This window comes from Cervus elaphus, chromosome 20 (assembly GCF_910594005.1).
Source record: "Cervus elaphus chromosome 20, mCerEla1.1, whole genome shotgun sequence".
NCBI lineage: Eukaryota > Metazoa > Chordata > Mammalia > Artiodactyla > Cervidae > Cervus > Cervus elaphus.
This window is the reverse complement of record NC_057834.1, coordinates 78,314,365-78,333,796: the sequence shown is the minus strand read 5'-3', so window position 1 is coordinate 78,333,796 and position 19,432 is coordinate 78,314,365. Positions and strand designations below refer to the sequence as shown.

General features: G+C 38.3%; 1 pseudogene; it reads left to right on the top strand.

Annotated features, from left to right (window-relative positions):
• Nucleotides 1-12,687: 12,687 nt before the first annotated feature.
• The window catches only part of LOC122676771, a 135,273-nt pseudogene continuing 128,528 nt past the window's right edge, over nucleotides 12,688-19,432 (top strand).

The following is a 19,432-nucleotide window of genomic DNA, read 5'->3' as shown; positions in this document are numbered from 1 at the left end:
TACTTTCTGACGACAATGTAGGTGTATGTCATGTAAGTAGAAATCAATAGTAGGAAGCTCTCTGGAAAAGTCCCCAGATATTTGGAACTAATTAACATAAGTGTAAATAACCAACGGGTAAAGTAAGAGATCAAAATGGAAATTAGAAAGTGAAGTCAATAAACATATAAACACAACCTAATAAAAATTTGTGGAAATGAAGAAGGAAGTTTATATTACTAAACTACTACTAAATTACTATATCTACATCAGAAATAAATAAAGGTATAAATTAGTAGCCTTGGCTTAAGGAATTATTAGTAGAAAAAAAAATAAACCAAAGTAAGCAGGGTAAAGGAAATAATGAAGATCAGAGCAAAAATCAACAAAAAGTTTAAATATATATATAGGTAAGATTAATGAATCCAAGAGCTGGTGCTTTGAACAGATCACTCAAACTAATAGAACTCTAACAAGATGATCAGACAAAAGAGAGGATACAAATTGGTAACATCATGAATGAAAGAGGTAACATCACTACAGCTTTCACAGGAATGAAAAGGATCATAAGGGAATATTATGGCAGCTTAGTATCTGACAACTTAGGAAAAGAGAAAAATTTCTTCCAGTCACAAACTATGAAAGCATTCTCAAAAAGAAACAGATAATGTAAATGGTCCTGTATGTAGAAAAGAAATTGTTATGTAGTTAAAAACCTTCCCACAAAGAAAACTATAAGCCTAGATGACATCACTGGATCACTTAAAGAAGAAATAATACCAATTCAGCACAAACTCTTTTAGAAAATTGAGGAGAAAGGAATGATGTCCTAGCTCAGCTTGTGAAGCCAGTATTATGCCAATAAGATACCAGGGAAATAAAATAAACAAAGAAACAAAAAACAGCTACAGACCAAAATTCTTCATAAAAAAGATACAAAAATTTAATCCAACAATATATAAAATGCAAATACCATGACCAAGTGATGCTTATGCCATGAATCCAAGACTGGCTTAACATTTTAAATCAATACATTAGGAATACATGAGCACTTATTCAAATTGTTAAGTTGCACCAATGAAAAACATACCTTTAACATTAAAATCAATCATAATCTTGAAAGAGTGAATGCATTCTCCAATCTGCTCAAGTAAATGGGAAGAATGCATACTATCGTTATTTTGATTCAAAATTGTACTGAACACTAGAAAGCAAAATGAGACAAGATATTAACTTATCTGGCTTAATAGGAAATAGTAAAACTCTCCTTATTCACATGACACAATTGCTTATGTATAAAGTATTATGTAACAGTGAGTTACAATGATATGGACCTAACAGAATCAGAAGATATTAAGAGGTAGCAAGAATACACAGAAGAGCTATACGAAAAAGATCTTCATGACCCAGATAATCACAATGGTGTGATCACTCACCTAGAGCCAGACATCCTGGAATGCGAAGTCAAGTGGGCCTTAGGAAGCATCACTACGAACAAAGCTAGTGGAGGTGATGGAATTCCACTTGAGCAACTTCAAATCCTAAAAGATGATGCTGTGAAAGTGCTGCACTCAATATGCCAGCAAATTGGGAAAACTCAGCACTGGCCACAGGACTGGAGAAGGTCAGTTTTCATTCCAATCCCAAAGAAAGACAGTGCCAAAGAATGGTCAAACTACTGCACAATTGCACTCATCTCACATGCTAGCAAAGTAATGCTCAAAATCATCCAAGACAGGATTCAACAGTATGTGATCATGAATTTCCAGATGTTCAAGCTGGATTTAGAAACGGCAGAGGAACCAGAGATCAAACTTCCAACAACCATTGGATCATTGAAAAAGCAAGAGAGTTCCAGAAAATCATCTACTTCTGCTTTATTGACTATGCCAAAGCCTTTGACTGTGTGGATCACAACAAACTGTGGAAAATTCTTCAAGAGATGGGAACACCAGACCACCTGACCTGCCTCCTGAGAAATCTGTATGCAGGTCAAGAAGCAACACTTAGAACTGCACATGGAACAGTAGATTTGTTCAAAATTGGAAAAAGAGTACGTCAAGGCTGTATATTGTCACCCTGCTTATTTAACTTCTATGCAGAGTACATCATGTGAAATGCCAGGCTGGATGAAGCACAAGCTGGAATCAAGATTGCTGGGAGAAATATCAATAACCTCAGATATGCAGATGACACCACCCTTATGGCAGAAAGTGAAGAACTAAAGAGCCTCTTGATGAAAGTAAAAGAGGAGAGTGAAAAAGGTGGCTTAAAACTCAACATTCAAAAAAACTAAGATCATGGCATCAGGTCCCATCACTTCATGGCAAACAGATGGGGAAACATGGAAACAGTGAAAGACTTTATTTGGGGGGGCTCCAAACTCCAAAATCACAGAAGATGGTGACTGCAGCCATGGACTTAAAAGACTCTTACTCCTTTGAAGAAAATTTATGCCCAACCTGGACAGCATATTAAAAAGCAGAGACGTTATTTTGCCAACAAAGATCCGTCTAGTCAAGGCTATTGCTTTTCCAGTAGTCGTGTATGGATGTGAGAGTTGGACTATAAAGAAAGCTGAGCACAGAAGAATTGATGCTTTTGAACTGTTGTGTTGGAGAAGATTCTTGAGAGTCCCTTGGACTGCAAGTAGATCAAAGCAGTCAATCCTAAAGGAAATCAATCCTGAATATTCATTGGAAGAACTGATGCTGAAGCTGAAACTCTAATACTTTGGCCACTTCATGCGAAGAACTGACTCATTGGAAAAGACCCTGATTCTGGAAAAGATTGAAGGCAGGAGGAGAAGGGGACAACAGAGGATGAGATGGTTGGATGGCACAACTGACTCAATAAGAGTTTGAGTAAGCTCAGGGAGTTGGTGATGGACAGAGAAGCCTGGCGTGCTGCAATCCGTGGGGTCACAATGAGTCAGACATGACTGAGCAACTGAACTGAACTGAACTGAACTGAACAATGAGTTAATTTATCAAAGTTTCAGGACACAAGTTCAGCATACAAAAAGATCAGTACATTTTTTATATGCTAGCATTAAACAATTGAAATTGAAAATATCATTTACTAAAGTCGCTTCAGCAGTGTCTGACTCTTTGCGATCTTACAAACTGTAGTCTGCCTGGTTCCTCTGCTGATGGGATTCTCTAGGTAAGAATACTGGAGTGGGTTGCCATGCCCTTTTTCAGTGGATCTTCACAGCCCAGGGATCGAACCCATGTCTCTTATGTCTCCTGAATTGGCAGGCAGGTCCTTTACCAATAGCGCCACCTGGGAAGCCCCTTTACAAAGCATGAAAATATAAAATAGTTAGGAATGCATACATATACAAAAATATGTGATGAACTTTCATACTGAAAACTAGAAACTGTTGAAAAAGACTATATAAATAAAGAGATATGAATCATAGATCAGTATACTCAATATTGTTCAGATATCCACTATCCCTCAAATTGATCCAGAGATATAATACAATCTTAATTAGAATTTAAAAAAAAAAGTTCAGTGTTGACATTAACAAACTGATTTTGAAATTCATATAGAAATGCAATGAACCTAGAAAAGCTAGAACAGATTTGAAGAAAAATAAAATTGAACAATTTATAGTACCCAATTTCAAGACTTGTTAAAGATATAATATTCAAGACATAGACAAATGTGGAACAGAAACTGATATGAAATAGAATTCAGAAACAGACCCATATATACATGGTCAGTCAATTTTTGACAACAGTGTGAGGTAACTCAAGGAGAAAAGATAATCTTTTCAACAAATAGAGCTGAAATAATTGGATATCTCTATGTAAAAACAAACAAACTTCAATTTTTACTTTGCATTATGGAAACATTAACCAAAAATGGGCCTTAAACTTAATATAAAATCCAAAATTATAAAAGCTCCAAAGAAAAAAAGAGAAAAATCTTCATGCTCTTGTGTTATGCAGATTTCTTAGGCTACATTAAATGCAAAATCCATAAATTAATAAATGATAAATTCAACTTAAAATTTAAAATATTTTATTTGAAAGGGAATGAAAAGCAAGAGAGACTGGGAAGAAATGAAACTCAAAAATAAGGAAACAAATAAAACAGTGAAAATATAAGTAAAAGATTTAGATAGCTGTTCCGCTACACCTCATAGTCCTCTGCTTGCCTAGTTTTAAGACTGAAGAGAGAACTCAGTGTTTCATAGAGACAATGGTTTAATGGAAGGGGGAGCTGACACTCTGAAGCAAAGTCTTAGAGTGACACGCCCCTGTGTGTGGACTATGGCAGGTAGGACGGGACGTGGTGGCAGTCTTTTCTCCCAGGGAAGGGGAGATTGCCACTTATAGGGATACTGATATCAGGTGGGCTCATTAGTTACCAAGGAAACCAGTAGATAGGCACACACCCCTCACCACTCCTTTGATAAGAACAATTATTCAATGGGGCAAGTTTGCAGAAAGGTCAGTCATGTGAGTAGGGTGCAGGTGCAGCAGACCCTGGGCAGGCAGGGGATATACAGAGAATAACAGAACAGCTATCTTGAGTACCTTGACTGTACAATAGCTATTTCACCAAAGAGGATATGTGAATAAAAAATAAGCATATAAAGTATGCTTAACATTATTAATCATTAGGGTAAAAAAGATTAGAATCAAAATGATAAACCTCTAAATACCTTTTCAGTTAAGTTCAGTTAAGCAGTTCCAGAGCTTGCTTATATCATGTCCATCAAGTCGGTGATGCCATCCAACCATCTCATCCTCTGTCAGCCCTTTTTCCTCCTGCCTTCAGTCTTTCCCAGCACCAGGGTCTTTTCCAATGAGTCAGTTGCATCAGGTGGCCAAAGTATTGGAGTTTCAGCTTCAACATCAGTCCTTCTGATGATTTCCTTTATGACTGACTGGTTGGATCTCATTGCTGTCCAAGGGACTCTCAAGAGTCTTCTCCAACACCACAGTTCAAAAGCATCAATTCTTCAGCGCTCAGCTTTCTTTATAGTCCAACTCTCACATCCACACAGGACTACTGGAAAAACCATAGCTTTGACTAGACAGACCTTTGTTAGCAAAGTAATGTCTCTGCTTTTTAATAGGCTGTGTAGGTCGGTCATAACTTTTCCTCCAAGGAGCAAGCATCTTTTAATTCCATGGCTGTGGTCACTATCTGCAGTGATTTTGGAGTGCCCCCAAAATAAACTCTGTCACTGTTTCTACTGTTTCCCCAGCTATTTGCCATGAAATGATGGGACTGGATGTCATGATCTTAGTTTTCTGAATGCTGAGTTTTAAGCCAGCTTTTTCACTCTCCTCTTTCACTATCAAGAGGCTCTTTAGTTCTTCTTCATTTCTACCATAAGGGTGGTGTCATCTGCATATCTGTGGTTATTTTTATTTCTCCCAGCAATCTTGAACCCAACTTGTGCTTCATCCCACCCAGGGTTTCTCATGATGTACCCTGCATAAAAATTAAATAAGCAGGGTGACAATATACAGCCTTGACATATTCTTTTTCCAAATTTGAACAAATCTGCTGTTCCATGTGCAGTTCTAAGTGTTGCTTCTTGACCTGCATACAGATTTTTCAGGAGGCAGGTCAGGTGGCCTGGTGTTCCCATCTCTTGAAGAATTTTCCACAGTTTGTTGTGATCCACACAGTCAAAGGCTTTGGCATAGTCAATAAAGCAGAAGTAGATGATTTTCTGGAACTCTCTTGCTTTTTCTTTTTCTTTTTTTTTTAACTGTCTTGCTTTTTCAATGATCCAATGGTTGTTGGCAATTTGATCTCTGGTTCCTCTGCCTTTTCTAAACCCAGCTTGAACATCTGGAAATTCATGATCACATACTGTTGAATCCTGTCTTGGATGATTTTGAGCATTACTTTGCTAGCATGTGAGATGAGTGCAATTGTGCAGTAGTTTGACCATTCTTTGGCACTGTCTTTCTTTGGGATTGGAATGAAAACTGACCTTCTCCAGTCCTGTGGCCAGTGCTGAGTTTTCCCAATTTGCTGGCATATTGAGTGCAGCACTTTCACAGCATCATCTTTTAGGATTTGAAGTTGCTCAAGTGGAATTCCATCACCTCCACTAGCTTTGTTCGTAGTGATGCTTCCTAAGGCCCACTTGACTTCGCATTCCAGGATGTCTGGCTCTAGGTGAGTGATCACACCATTGTGATTATCTGGGTCATGAAGATCTTTTTCGTATAGCTCTTCTGTGTATTCTTGCTACCTCTTAATATCTTCTGATTCTGTTAGGTCCATACCATTTCTGTCCTTTATTGAGCCCATCTTTGCATGAAAAGTTTCCTTGGTAGCTCTAACATTCTTGAAGAGATATCTAGTCTTCCCCATTCTATTGCTTTTTTCAATTTCTTTGCATTGATTACTGAGGAAACCATTCTTCTCTCTCCTTGCTATTCTTTGGAACTCTACATTCAAATGGGTATATTTTTCCTTTTCTCCTTTGCCTTTCACTTCTCTTCTTTTCTCAGCTATTTGCAAGGTTCCTCAGACAACCATTTTTCCTTTTTGCATTTCTTTTTCTTGGGGATGATCTTGATCCCTGCCTCCTGTACAATGTCATGAACCTCGGTGCATAGTTTTTCAGGCACTCTGTCTATCAGATCTAATCCCTTGAAACTATTTGTCACTTCTACTGCATAATTGTAAGGCATTTGATTTAGGTCATACCTGAATGATCTAGTGGTTTTCCCTACTTTCTTCAATTTACATCTGAATTCAGCAATAAGTCGTTCATGATCTGAGCCATGGTCAGCTCCTGGTCTTGTTTTTGCTGAATGTATATAGCTTCTCCCTCTTTGGCTGCAAAGAATATAATCAATCTGATTTTATTATTGACCATCTGGTGATGTCCATGTGTAGAGTCTTCCCTTGTGTTGTTGGAAGAGGGTGCTTGCTATGATCCGTCAATTCTCTTGGCAAAATTCGATCAGCCTTTGTCCTCCTTCACTCTGTATTCCAAGGCCAAATCTGCCTGTTATTCCAGGTGTTTCTTGACTTCCTACTTTTGCATTCCAGTCCCCTGTAATGAAAAAGACATCTTTTTGGGTGCTAGTTCTAGAAGGTCTTGTAAGTCTTCATAGAACCATTCAGCTTCAGCTTCTTCAGCATTACTGGTCAGGGCATAGACTTGGATTATTGTGATATTGAATGGTTTGCCTTGGAAAGGATCAGAGATCATCCTGTTGTTTTTGAGATTGCATCCAAGTACTACATTTTAGACTCTTTTGTTGACTATGATGGCTACTCCATTTCTACTAAGGGATTCTTGCACCCAGTAGTAGATACAGTGGTCATCTGAGTTAAATTCAGCCATTCCAGTCCATTTTAGTTCGCTGATTCCTAAAATGTAGGGGTTCACTCTTGCCATCTCTTGTTTGACCACTTCCAATTTACCTTGATTCATGGACCCAACATCCCAGTATTGCTATTACAGCATCAGAATTTACTTCCATCACCACTCACATTCACAACTGCATGTTGTTTTTGCTTTGGTTCCATCTCTTCATTTTTTCTGAAGTTGTTTCTTCACTGATCTCCAGTAGCATATTGGGCACCTATGAACCTGAGGAATTCATCTTTCAGTGTCCTATCTTTTTGCCTTTTCATACTGTTCATGGGGTTCTCAAGGCAAGAATACTGAAGTGGTTTGCCATTGCCTTCTCTATTGGACAGCATTTTTTCAGAAGTCTCCACCATGACCCATCCATCTTGGGTGGCCCTACATGGCATGGCTCATAGTTTCATTGAGTTAGGCAAGGCTGTATATCTTAGGTTATAGATATTTCTCCTGGTGATCTTGTTATCAGATTGTGGTTCATCCAGCCTTGCATTTTGTATGATGTACTCTGCATACACCTGGGCAACCTCTTTTATACTTTAAATGTGTGCAGGTCTGTTCAGTTCAGTTCAGTTCAGTCACTCAGTCATGTCCGACTCTTTGCGACCCCATGAACTGCAGCATGCCAGGCCTCCCTGTCCATCACAAACTCCCAGAGTTTAGTCAAACTCATGCCCATCGAGTCGGTGATGCCATCCAGCCATCTCATCCTCTGTTGTCCCCCTCTCCTTCTGCCCCCAATCCCTCCCAGCATCAGGGTCTTTTCCAATGAGTCAACTCTTCGCATGAAGTGGCCAAAGTACTGGAGTTTCAGTTTCAGCATCAGTCCTTCCATTGAACACCTAGGACTTATCTCCTTCAGGATGGACTGGTTGGATCTCCTTGCAGTCCAAGGGACTCTCAAGAGTCTTCTCCAACACCACAGTTCAAAAGCATCAATTTTTCGGCGCTCAGCTTTCTTCACAGTCCAACTCTCACATCCATACATGACCACTGGAAAAACCATGTTAGTTATAACTTGAAGCTATTACAGATTACATTAAATTAAAAACTTAAAAGATCCTAATAAGGATGTTAATTCTAAAACTTACATGAGGAGAGGTATTTTAAAGCATTAAGAAATTAGGCAAATAATCTTTAAATTTCAAAATTTTAATTTAATGACCAGTAATTGCTTACTTTGTGCTAGGTACTAATCTATGTGCATTATAAGTATTGACTTATTTAGTCTATGTGGTAATTCTATTCATTGTATATGGCATTATCTATACCCATATTTGGGCTTCCCAGAGGGCACTAGTAAAGAATTTGCCTGCAGTGCAGGAGACGTAAGAGATCAGGTTATACTCCTGGATCAGGAAGATCGCCTGGTGGAGGCAACCCACTCCAGTACCCTTGCCTGGAGAATATCATGGACAGAGGAGCCTGGCGGGCTATGGTTCATAGGGTTGTAAAAAGATGAATACTACTGAAACGACTTAACACATACCCATCTTACATATGACGAAATTGAGGCACAGAGAGTAGCCGTTTTATAAATGCAAAGCTTGGGTTTCAACCCAGGTGGTCTGGCTTCAGGGATACAGCTCTGTTTAATCTTGCTTAAAAAGAGAGTTTATTTTGACTACTTCACAGATTCAGTGACTGTACCATAGAATTTTACTTTCATTTTCTTACCGCCCACATATCTTGAATAGATTTTTGCATGCAGGTTGGTTCCTTACTGCCTTTTTATAAGATAATACTTTAACACATACTAAGCTCTGCTTTCATTAGCACACGGTGTCCTGCCCACCAGACTTCTGCTTTAAAACCTCTTTGTGCCCCTATTCTTTACTTCTTTTCTGAATTGATTCCATTCTACAAAGCACAAATCTTCAGATTTTGAAATAAATACAGCAATATGACACCTATTTTTATTCCCACACAAACTGATTCATCTCATTGTAAAGCATTCATTATCCAGGTACGACTCATAGTTTTGATTGAGTATTGCTTCTAATGATTCTTACTCTGAGAATGTAAATTTTGTGTTGACAATGACTTTGAGATCAGAAACCAAGTCTTCATCTTATGTCATGCATATGCAGAAACACATATTTTTGATACAGAATTACCAGCTTCTCAGGACTCAGGGGAACATACATGCTCCACTTGGAAAATATAATCATATTTTTTTTAAATCCTCATGTTGAGCAAGCAGCTCAGCATATGAGGGTTGGCAATGCATCTCTCCCATCACCGTCTCCAAGTTTCGCCTTGGGTGTGTAATGAGGGATGTCCACTCAGGCATGAAGAATAGAGGCTAAATGAATTGTGTTGGAATTGTGAAAATGGTGTGCTTTATGTGGTTAGGGCACATTCCACATTTTTTCTTCTTAAAGAATGGGACATTTGTGTCAACTGGAGAAGTGTGGGGGTGTCCTTTTGGTATGGGTACAAGTTCATTAAGCTAGTTCAGCAGCAAACACCAGGATCCACTTCTTACCCAGTCCTTCCTTCTCAAATAGTTTACATTAACTCTCCGAGTTCTAAAACAAGTCTCTCTCATTTTTTCATTACATGTTTCATATAATTTATTGTACATAATAAATAGTTTGCAAGAGTTGGGTTTATGAATAGCTTGAAACAGGTTTTCCATGTCCAAATCAAGCTGCCATAGTAACCATTTTTCATTTCTGCCAAACGTATGGTCTTTTCCCTTTTTTTCTGCCTTGAAATATGTTGTTTAAAAAAATCCCAAATTATTCAAGAAAGTTGATCAGGTTTCATTAAAATAATGACTTCATTGTTAGCAAATGCTCATTTCAATCTCTTATTAAATGACTCCCTCTTGCATTATGGGCATCAAACTGAAAATAAAAATATATAGCTCTAAATTTTGACTTAATGATATTTATCATAAAATAAATTAAAATACATTTTCATTCTCCTCCCACTTCCCCATAAAAGAATCTCTGCCCCATAAAAACAACAGAACAGGAACTCAACCAGGTTAAGTTTCTGAGATAGTCCCATGTAGAAAGTCCAGGAGGACAGTAGTCTGCTGGATATTTATATCCATACCTCCTCACAGAGCCTCCAATTTCTTTGCCAAGAAAAATAATTTTTTTTTTTAAAGTTCTTTCTACAGGTGTTTTCCAATGTCTCATCATTATAATATTTTGACTTTTCAAAATCAGATCTCTCACCAAAGTAACCAGTCCCTTCTAGGTAAATGCCCAAGTTTCAAAAGGCAACTCAACTCAAAAGATTGCAAAAGCTGCACTCAACACCTATTTGCTTCAGATTCTCAAACAAAAAACTACCTTCAGAAGTCACTGAGATACATGACCCTTATAACAGTAAAAGTGTTATGGAGGTTGAAGGGAGCGGTTGTGTTTTGGCAAGTAAAGAGATATGTTTGTTATGACTCATTTACTTTGTGAGAGTTTTTTAAAAACTTTATAAAAACTTTTATCCTTTAACCTCTACTCACTATTATTTAGCTTAGAGAAAGAAAATGATTTATTAATCAGTCCAGGTTTATTCTGTAACCCAGTGACACCATGAGATGTATATACTTTTACCTCTGCCCATTAAAGTGCCTTGTTTTAAAGTACTTTCAAAAACCTCATTTTTCACTACATACTCTACACTTTTACATACCTAATCTAACTTAATTCCCTTCACAAGTTTTTCCATTTTTTATTCAACAAATATTTAATGAGTGACTTCTCTCTGCAATATCTATTGGTTCCATAGAGCCATAGATTCAAGAGTAATCTCTGAACTTTATCATCATGGATATAAACAAAACATAAAGGTGAAATAAACATAAGGGTTGGAACTAGATGGTGTAACACACTGCATGAGAAGCCAAACAGTTTGGATTACACTATCCCTAGTACTCCTAGTGATGGTGTCACTTTCATTCGCTATTACAATGACTCCTACTAATTACAGTTTAAAACTTTTATTTTGTAAGTTTCAAAAACCAGTTGCATCCAATTTAACTTAGAAAATGGGTGGGGATAAGAATCTATTCAAAGAATCTAGAATATCTCATGGGATCTGAAGAAGAGATCAACAATCAGGAAACTTGAACTTTTGCAGCCTCAACTGCAAGAGTTTTGAAAAATTGTCTGTTGACTGCTGCCATTAAAGTGAAACAGCTTCTGGCTCTTGATTAACAAACCAGAATTAGCCCAGCTTGAGTCACTGTCCATTCCGAATTAGCTGTGGTTAAATGAACAGAGTCAAGTATTACAGGCAATGCTTCTCCTCATTCCTGAAAACTGGGGGTTGGAGGAGGTAATTCCTTGAGAAGGGGAAATCTTATGAGATAGTTAGAAAAAGTGTTTTCTGTAACATCTAGCATTCCCTTGGTTAAACATTGTGCTAAGTATACCTTTTACATTCCAACTTGAAAACTCCCCAAGAAGTCTAACACAGCTGTTCAGTCACTCAGTCATGTCCGACTCTTTGCAACCCCATGGACTACAGCACATCAGGCTTTTCCATCCTCCACTGTCTCCCGGAGCTTGCTCAAACTCATGTCCATTGAGTCAGTGATGCCATCCAACTATCTCATCTTCTGTTGTCCCCTTCTTCTCCTGCCATCAGTCTTTCCCAGCATCATAGTCTTTTCTAATGAGCTGGCTCTTCACATCAGAAGAATCTCCAAAGTATTGGAGCTTCAGCTTCAGCATCAGTCCTTCCGAAGAATATTCAGGATTTGTTTTATTATTATCATTTAACTTATAAGAATTACAATTTAAAAAGGGTAACAACTAATAAGTAGTGGAGCCTAAAGCTAAAGTCTACGCTTTCTGTCTGCACAGCATAGTCTCTGTTCTTCATCTTGATGCTGTCAATCTGAAAGGTTTACAGGCAGATTTAGTCTGATACCTCTGTCTGTGTAAACTTTCTGTTCTCAACTCTCCATTTTAAGTAGGTGAAGAACTGATTGATGGCAAGAGTCATTTGAAGAGGTAGTAAACATCTAACTGGTACCCTCAAAGTACTTACTGTTCCTTGTCATGTTTTAACACAAAATGAGAGGGGTATGAGTTCCAGGTAAATGCATTTGTGATTTTTCATGGACTCTATGTGATATATGGTACTCAGACATAGGTGAACTGATGCCACTAGTACTGTATTCCAGACTAAATATATACCAGAGTAATACAGATTTTCTTGTATGTGCGTGTGGAATTCAAGACACCAGTTATCATGCTGTCTAAACATTTTGACTTAGAACTAATGACAGGTCAGATACTGCTTGTAGACTATTTCTTTTGGACAATCACCATGGTAAAAATAAAACATGTTACTCTCTAATGAATTAACTTTTAATTTGAAAAATGGAAAATAATTCACATCTCTCTTCCAATCAGAAGTGTAGAAATTCACAATCAGAGGACCTATTAGAGACGGAGAGAGAACTCCGGTATTGGGTAAGATGAATCCAGACCAGTGATAACTTATCTGTCTATTTGGCACAGGAGAGGTAATACTTTGGGTCTGGCACTCAGACTTTTGAAACAAGGCCCAGTTCATCATCTCAGCAGTGATGGAGTGGATGGTGGGTGGTGGGAAGAAGGTACGGGGGAGCAAAGTTTTGGCCATCATTGCCACTGCCTATTCATAGTCTCAGGTTATTACCAAGTTCCCAATTCACAAGTGTGGAACATTCTATGAGAAAAGTCAGACTACCTTTAAATACTACAATAAAATGTGTATAAATCACTATCAGGGTCGGCATACACAGCCTTTTAAAAGGAATTGTAAGCTTTTCCTGTGGGGGGTACCTGTTCTTATTAGTGAATCCTTTACGAAAGTACTAAACAGAAGTTTATTGACTTTCTTTGGGGAAGACCATAGGAAACAAATTCTTTGAAGAAATGAGAGAGTTTTGTCCTGGATGGAATCCAGGACTCAACTTGTGCAGTGGAATTCTCAATAATGGGAAGATGAACTGGACTCCCTCAGTTGGATAAACTTAGGGTGTTCCTAGCAAAGCTGATTGTCTGCCTCTGTTAGTCATGATGTCTTTATAAACACTGCAAATGAGTTAAGGAAGAGCTCAGAATGCAAAAATATCCAAATTTACATTGATGAATGAATTAAATAGGACACGACTAACTCAAAAATTCTGATAACAAAAATAGGAGCCAGTGGGAAAGTCAATTGCCTCTCCTCTGTTGGAGAGGGAAACACAAGCAGACCTTATCATTTTAAATTCAGTTTAAATATAGCCCAAACACAGTCCAGATTACTTTTTGTGATCATAGAGAACGTACTTTTGACTAATTCATCTGGCTTAGGTTTCCAAGAAGATTTTGGCACAGTAAGGAAAACTTGTTGTCTGAGGGGGTGCACAGAATGTACCTAAATGGCTTTGGTACTAAATGGCTCGGGCAGAAGGGTGAGGCGTCTTCACTTGCCAGATCAGAGCTGGAAGGAACGACGTGCAACTGCTAACATTCTCTCACTTTCTGCACTGACACAGACATCCTGTTAAGAGGAGAGGGAGGGCACCGGGAGAGAGGAAGGGAAAGATTAGAGCAGAGAGCAAAGAAATAAAGGGATGGAAACCAGATGAAATTTGTTCAGGACAATGGATATTAAATTAAGGTGTTGTGATATGGGAATATCCCCCCTAAACCTCGTCCCAATTTTTAGGATATTAGACAATGATTCCCATTTAAGGCAGAGAGAAGCTTTCTTAAAAGCTAAATATGTCTCCCCAAAATTGGCTACAACCGTCTTCACACAAAGACAAATTTGAGAGATACGAGTAGTCATGGGAGGAATATTTTATGGAACAAAATATTTATTCTTGCTTCTCTTATGAGGATATCAAGACAGAAAATGGTCTCTGGAGGAAATCCTGCCTGTGAAAGATATTTTAAGATCAAAGTTTACCTGACACATAAAACAACTCACTAACAATGAAAATCATGAAATTCTGTTTTGGAAGCCACTGATTTTTCTTTTTTCCTTTATCAATTTAGCCCTTTGTCTTTTACAAAATATATGTGCAACTATGACACTGTGATCTTTTTTACTGTTAAAACTTGAAACTTGTAATTTGATCAGAGAATTCAAACCCCACATGGAACACTAGGAACTTCGTTTTCTTGACATACTTCTGATAATTTTTTGAAACAATGAAATTTATCTCATACTAAATGCCATCAATCTTCCCATTTATATATACAATGAATTCTAAGCTTTTGGAAAAAAAAAAAAAACCTATTCAGTAGTATAATACCTTTTTTTGTGTGGCTCAATTTTTCTTCAGTTGCTGACGAGAAAATCAGAAATACATTATTCTTACTAACTAGAGCTGAATGAAAGTCTTCATTTAAAGTAACTTAATTATATACAGAAAGTATGTAATAAAATAATGACCTCTATTATAAATCATAAGTAGCAATCAAAATAATGATCAAATCAGATAATAAGTTTGATTATGTGTAGAATTCCACTTTCCTTAGGTATGTTATTACTCCCAGAACAGGATGGAAACAAAAGAACTTGGCTGGAAATAGGCTCTCTCTTGATCACATGCCTAGTACAGTTCTCTGTGCCCAGTGGGTTCTCAATAAATATTCAGTGATGATTATAATGAGTCTTCTGGAAACATTGAAATGTGCAGGTATACACAGATCTGAGATTAGGAAAAAAAGTTGTCAGTGTAATTGATTGTATCAGAAGAGAAAGAATTCTATATCGGATATCATCATATAAGCTGTGGACCGAGACAAACAAAATTGCTGGATGGCTTTTTCTTCTAATCTCTTTTTTCCTGGCTACCCCACTTACTAAATGGTGACCCATTGGACATATCTGTCACTTGATTAAATTATCCAGGAGCAAAGCAGAACGGTCACACTGTTGCCAAATGTTTCTGGACTGGGTACCTTGTTTCCTGAATCAGGTCCTTGATTCCTGACTGTTCTCTTCCAGGGAATAGTTCTATGGAGCACAGTACTTTGGAAGGACCTGAGACTGCTGTCATTGTGCCAGACTTCAGGCCATTCTGAGGTTATAGAGCAAAGTTGCAAGTGCCATAAGTCTGCATGTTAAGGAAATAAATGCTGAATTAAAACAAACAAACAAATGTGAACCATGGCTCTGGTTATTTGCAGATTGTGAGTGTTTAGGACAAATAAATATCACACCAGTGGAACAGTGGGCCAGATATTTTGTTTCACTGCCACAACCTAAGAACTTCACCTTTAGCAAATGTGAACCTTAGATCCCCAAAGAGAAAAGGAAAGAGTAGATGGTTATATTGTTCACGTCAGGAAGGTGGAAGTCAATCTTCTCTTCCACCTCTACTCCTCTCCATGTAATCTATGGCCTGATTTTCTATACCCTCTTGAAATACTTGAAATCTTTCTATTTCTTTCTAATTTGCTGTCACCTTCATTTCTTATATGGAGTGTGCTATAAACATGTAATTGCTGCCTACACATCTTAATATTTTCAATCCACTTGCCTCTCTGTAATCGGGATCATTTTTTAAAGGATCTGACATGATACTTACTCTGTATAAGACATTATGCCAGGCACTGTGGTAGGTACTTTATATAGTTCAATTACATCATTTGATCCTCTTAAAAACCCAATTTGGTAAATATAATGGTATTCATTCTCTATTGTTTCTGTAAAAACATGATGAATTTAATGCTTTAAAACAATAGTAACCTATCACCAGTCTCTGACATTGCCCAGTCAGGGCCCTGAGCCTGAAACATTCCCTTATGACCAGTGCTGAGACATAGCTCAGATTCTCCTTCCTTATTAGGGGAAATATTTTCCTATTCTGAGTACAAAGTGAACTTCCTTGTACTGCTTAAGTGGTGCATGGCGTAGCATCTGGCCAGTCCACTAGCATTTCTCCTCTGAGGGAAGGGAACAGAGTTTCCACTCACAGGACAAGCGGGGCCTGTGCAGTTCACCACCCTGTCCTGCTGCCCATGGGAGGCAGGCTCATGCTACAGACCCTATACTTGCTAGGCTTTGTCTTCTTTTTGTGATTGAAATGTTCTTCCAACAAGCACCTCGTGAGTGGATTTCTCCCTGGTGGCTCAGAGTAGCAACCTGTGAGTTCCTACTTCTGATGTTTGGCAGTGTCATGCTCTTTGCTCTCTTCCACAAGATGTAAAACCAAACCAGTGATTGATAGCTGGATCTTCCAGCTCAACAAACAAAAATGGGTTCTTTTTGAGCTCCTGAGACCCAAAGTCCAAAATCAGCCTATGGGGAAAAAAGTAAAGTCAGTCAGTGGGGCTGTTTGCTTCTGGAGGCCCCAAGGAATAATCCATTCCTTGTCTCTTCCAGCTATGAAAGTTCTTGGATATTAGTAGCTCTTCATTTGTGGTTGCTTGTTTACCCTAGATGACCTTATGTGTCCAAAATGAAGCAGGGCAAAGGCTAGCAGAGTTTTGCCAAGAGAATGCACTGGTCATAGCAAATACCCTCTTCCAACAACACAAGGGACAACTCTACACATGGGCATCACCAGAGGGTCAATACCAAAATCAGAGTGATTATATTCTTTGCAGCCAAAGATGGAGAAACTCTATATTGTCAGCAAAAAATAAGACTGGGAACTGACTGTGGCTCAGATCATGAACTCACTGCAAAATTCAGACTTATATTGAAGAAAGTAGAGAAAACCACTAGACCATTCAGGTATGACCTAAACCAAATCTCTCTTTTTTTTTTTCCTTTTTTCCTTTTTTTTTTATTAGTTGGAGGCTAATTACTTCACAACATTTCAGTGGGTTTTGTCATACATTGATATGAATCAGCCATAGTAAACCAAATCTCTTATCATTATACAGTGGAAGTGACAAATAGATTCAAGGGATTAGATCTGATAGACAGAGTGCCTGAAGAGCTCTGGACGGAGGTTCATGACATTGTACAGGAGGCAGGTATCAAGAACACCCCCAAGAAAAAGAAATGCAAAAAGACAAAGTGGTTGTCTGAGGAGGCCTTACAAATAGCTGAGAAAAGAAGAGAAGTGAAAGGCAAAGGAGAAAAGGAAAGATATACCCATTTGAATGCAGAGTTCCAAAGAATAGCAAGGAGAGATAAGAAAGGCTTCCTCAGTGATAAATGCAAACAAATAGAGGAAAACAATAGAATAAGAAAGACTAGAGATCGCTTCAAGAAAATTAGTGATATGAGGGGAGCCTTTCATGCAAAGATGGGCACAATAAAGGACAGAAATGGTTTGAACCTAACAGAAACAAAAGATATTAAGAAGAGGTGGCAAGAATACACAGAACAACAATAAAAAAATTCATGACCCAGATAATCATGATGATGTGATCACTCACCTAGAGCCAGACATCCTGGAATGCAAGGTCAGGTGGGCCTTAGGAAGCATCACTATGAACAAAGCTGGCAGAGGTGATGGAATTCCAGTTGAGCGAGTTCAAATACTAAAAAATGATGCTGTCAAAGTGCTGCATCATTTGCATACACCAGCAAAATCGGAAAACTCAGCAGTGGCCACAGGACTGGAAAAGGTCAGTTTTCATTCCAATCCCAAAGAAAGGCAATGCCAAAGAATGTTCAAACTACCACACAATTGCACTCATCTCATGCTAGCAAAATAATGCTCAAAATTATCCAAGGCAGGGTTCAATAGTATGTGAACTGGGAACTTCCAGATGTTCAAGCTGGATTTATAAAAGGCAGAGGAACCAGAGATCAAATTACCAGCAACTCTTGGATCGTCGAAAAAGCAAGAGAGTTCCAGAAAAACATCTGCTTTATTGACTATGCCAAAGCCTTTGACTGTGTGGATCACAACAAACTGTGGAAAATTCTTCAAGAGATGGAAATACCAGACCACCTTACATGCCTCCTCAGAAATCTGTATGCAGGTCAAGAAGCAACAGTTACAGCTGGACATGGAATAACAGACTAGTTCCAAATCGGGATAAGAGTATGTCAAGGCTGTTTATTGTCACTCTGCTCATTTAACTTATATGCAGAGTACATTATGCAAAATGCCAGGCTAGGTGAAACACAAGCTGGAATCAAGATTGCTGGGAGAAATATCAATAACCTCAGATAAGCAAATGACACCACCCTCACGGCAGAAAGTGAAGAAGAACTAAAGAGCCTCTTGATGAAAGTGAAAGAGGAGAGTGAAAAAGCTGGCTTAAAACTCAGCATTCAGAAAACTAAGATCATGGCATCCAGTCCCATCACTTCATGGTAAATAGATGGGAAAATAACGGAAACAGTGAGATACTTTATTTTCTTGGGCTCCAAAATCACTGCAGATGGTGACTGCAGCCATGGAATTAAAAGATGCTTGCTCCTTGGAAGAAAAGCTATGACCAATCTAGACAGTATATTAAAAGGCAGAGATATTACTTTGCCAACAAAGATCTGTCTAGTCAAAGCTATGGTTTTTCCAATAGTTATGTATGTATGTGAAAGTTGGGCTATAAAGAAAGCTGAGTGCTGAAGAATTGATGCTTTTGAACTGTGGTGTTGAGAAGACTCTTGTGTTTCCCTTGGACTGCATGGAGATCCAACCAGTCAGTCCTAGAGTTATTCAGTCCTGAATATTCATTGGAAATACTGATGCTGAAGCTGAAACTCTAATACTTTGGCCACCTGATGCGAAGTACTGACTCATTTGAAAAGACCCTGATGCTGAGAAAGATTGAAAGCAGGAAGAGAAGGGGATGACAGAGGATAAGATAGTTGGATGGCATCACTGACTCAATGGACATGACTTTGAGTCAGCCCCAGGAGTTGGTGATGGACAGGGAGGCCAGGTGTGCTGCAGTCCATGTGCTCGCAAAGTGTCGGACATGACAGAGCAACTGAGCTGAACTGAACTGAACTGATGTTTAACATCTGCTTCACTGTCACATTACCTTCTGTTCTGTGGAAGATGGTCAAGAGAATGAGAAGACAAGCCACAGAATGGGAGAAAATATTTGCAAATGGTATATTCAGTAAAAGACTGTTAGCCAAAATGTGCAAATAACTCTTAAAATTCAACAACGTGAAAAGAAACAACCCAATAAAAGATGAGCAAGAGCACTAAAAGACAACTTT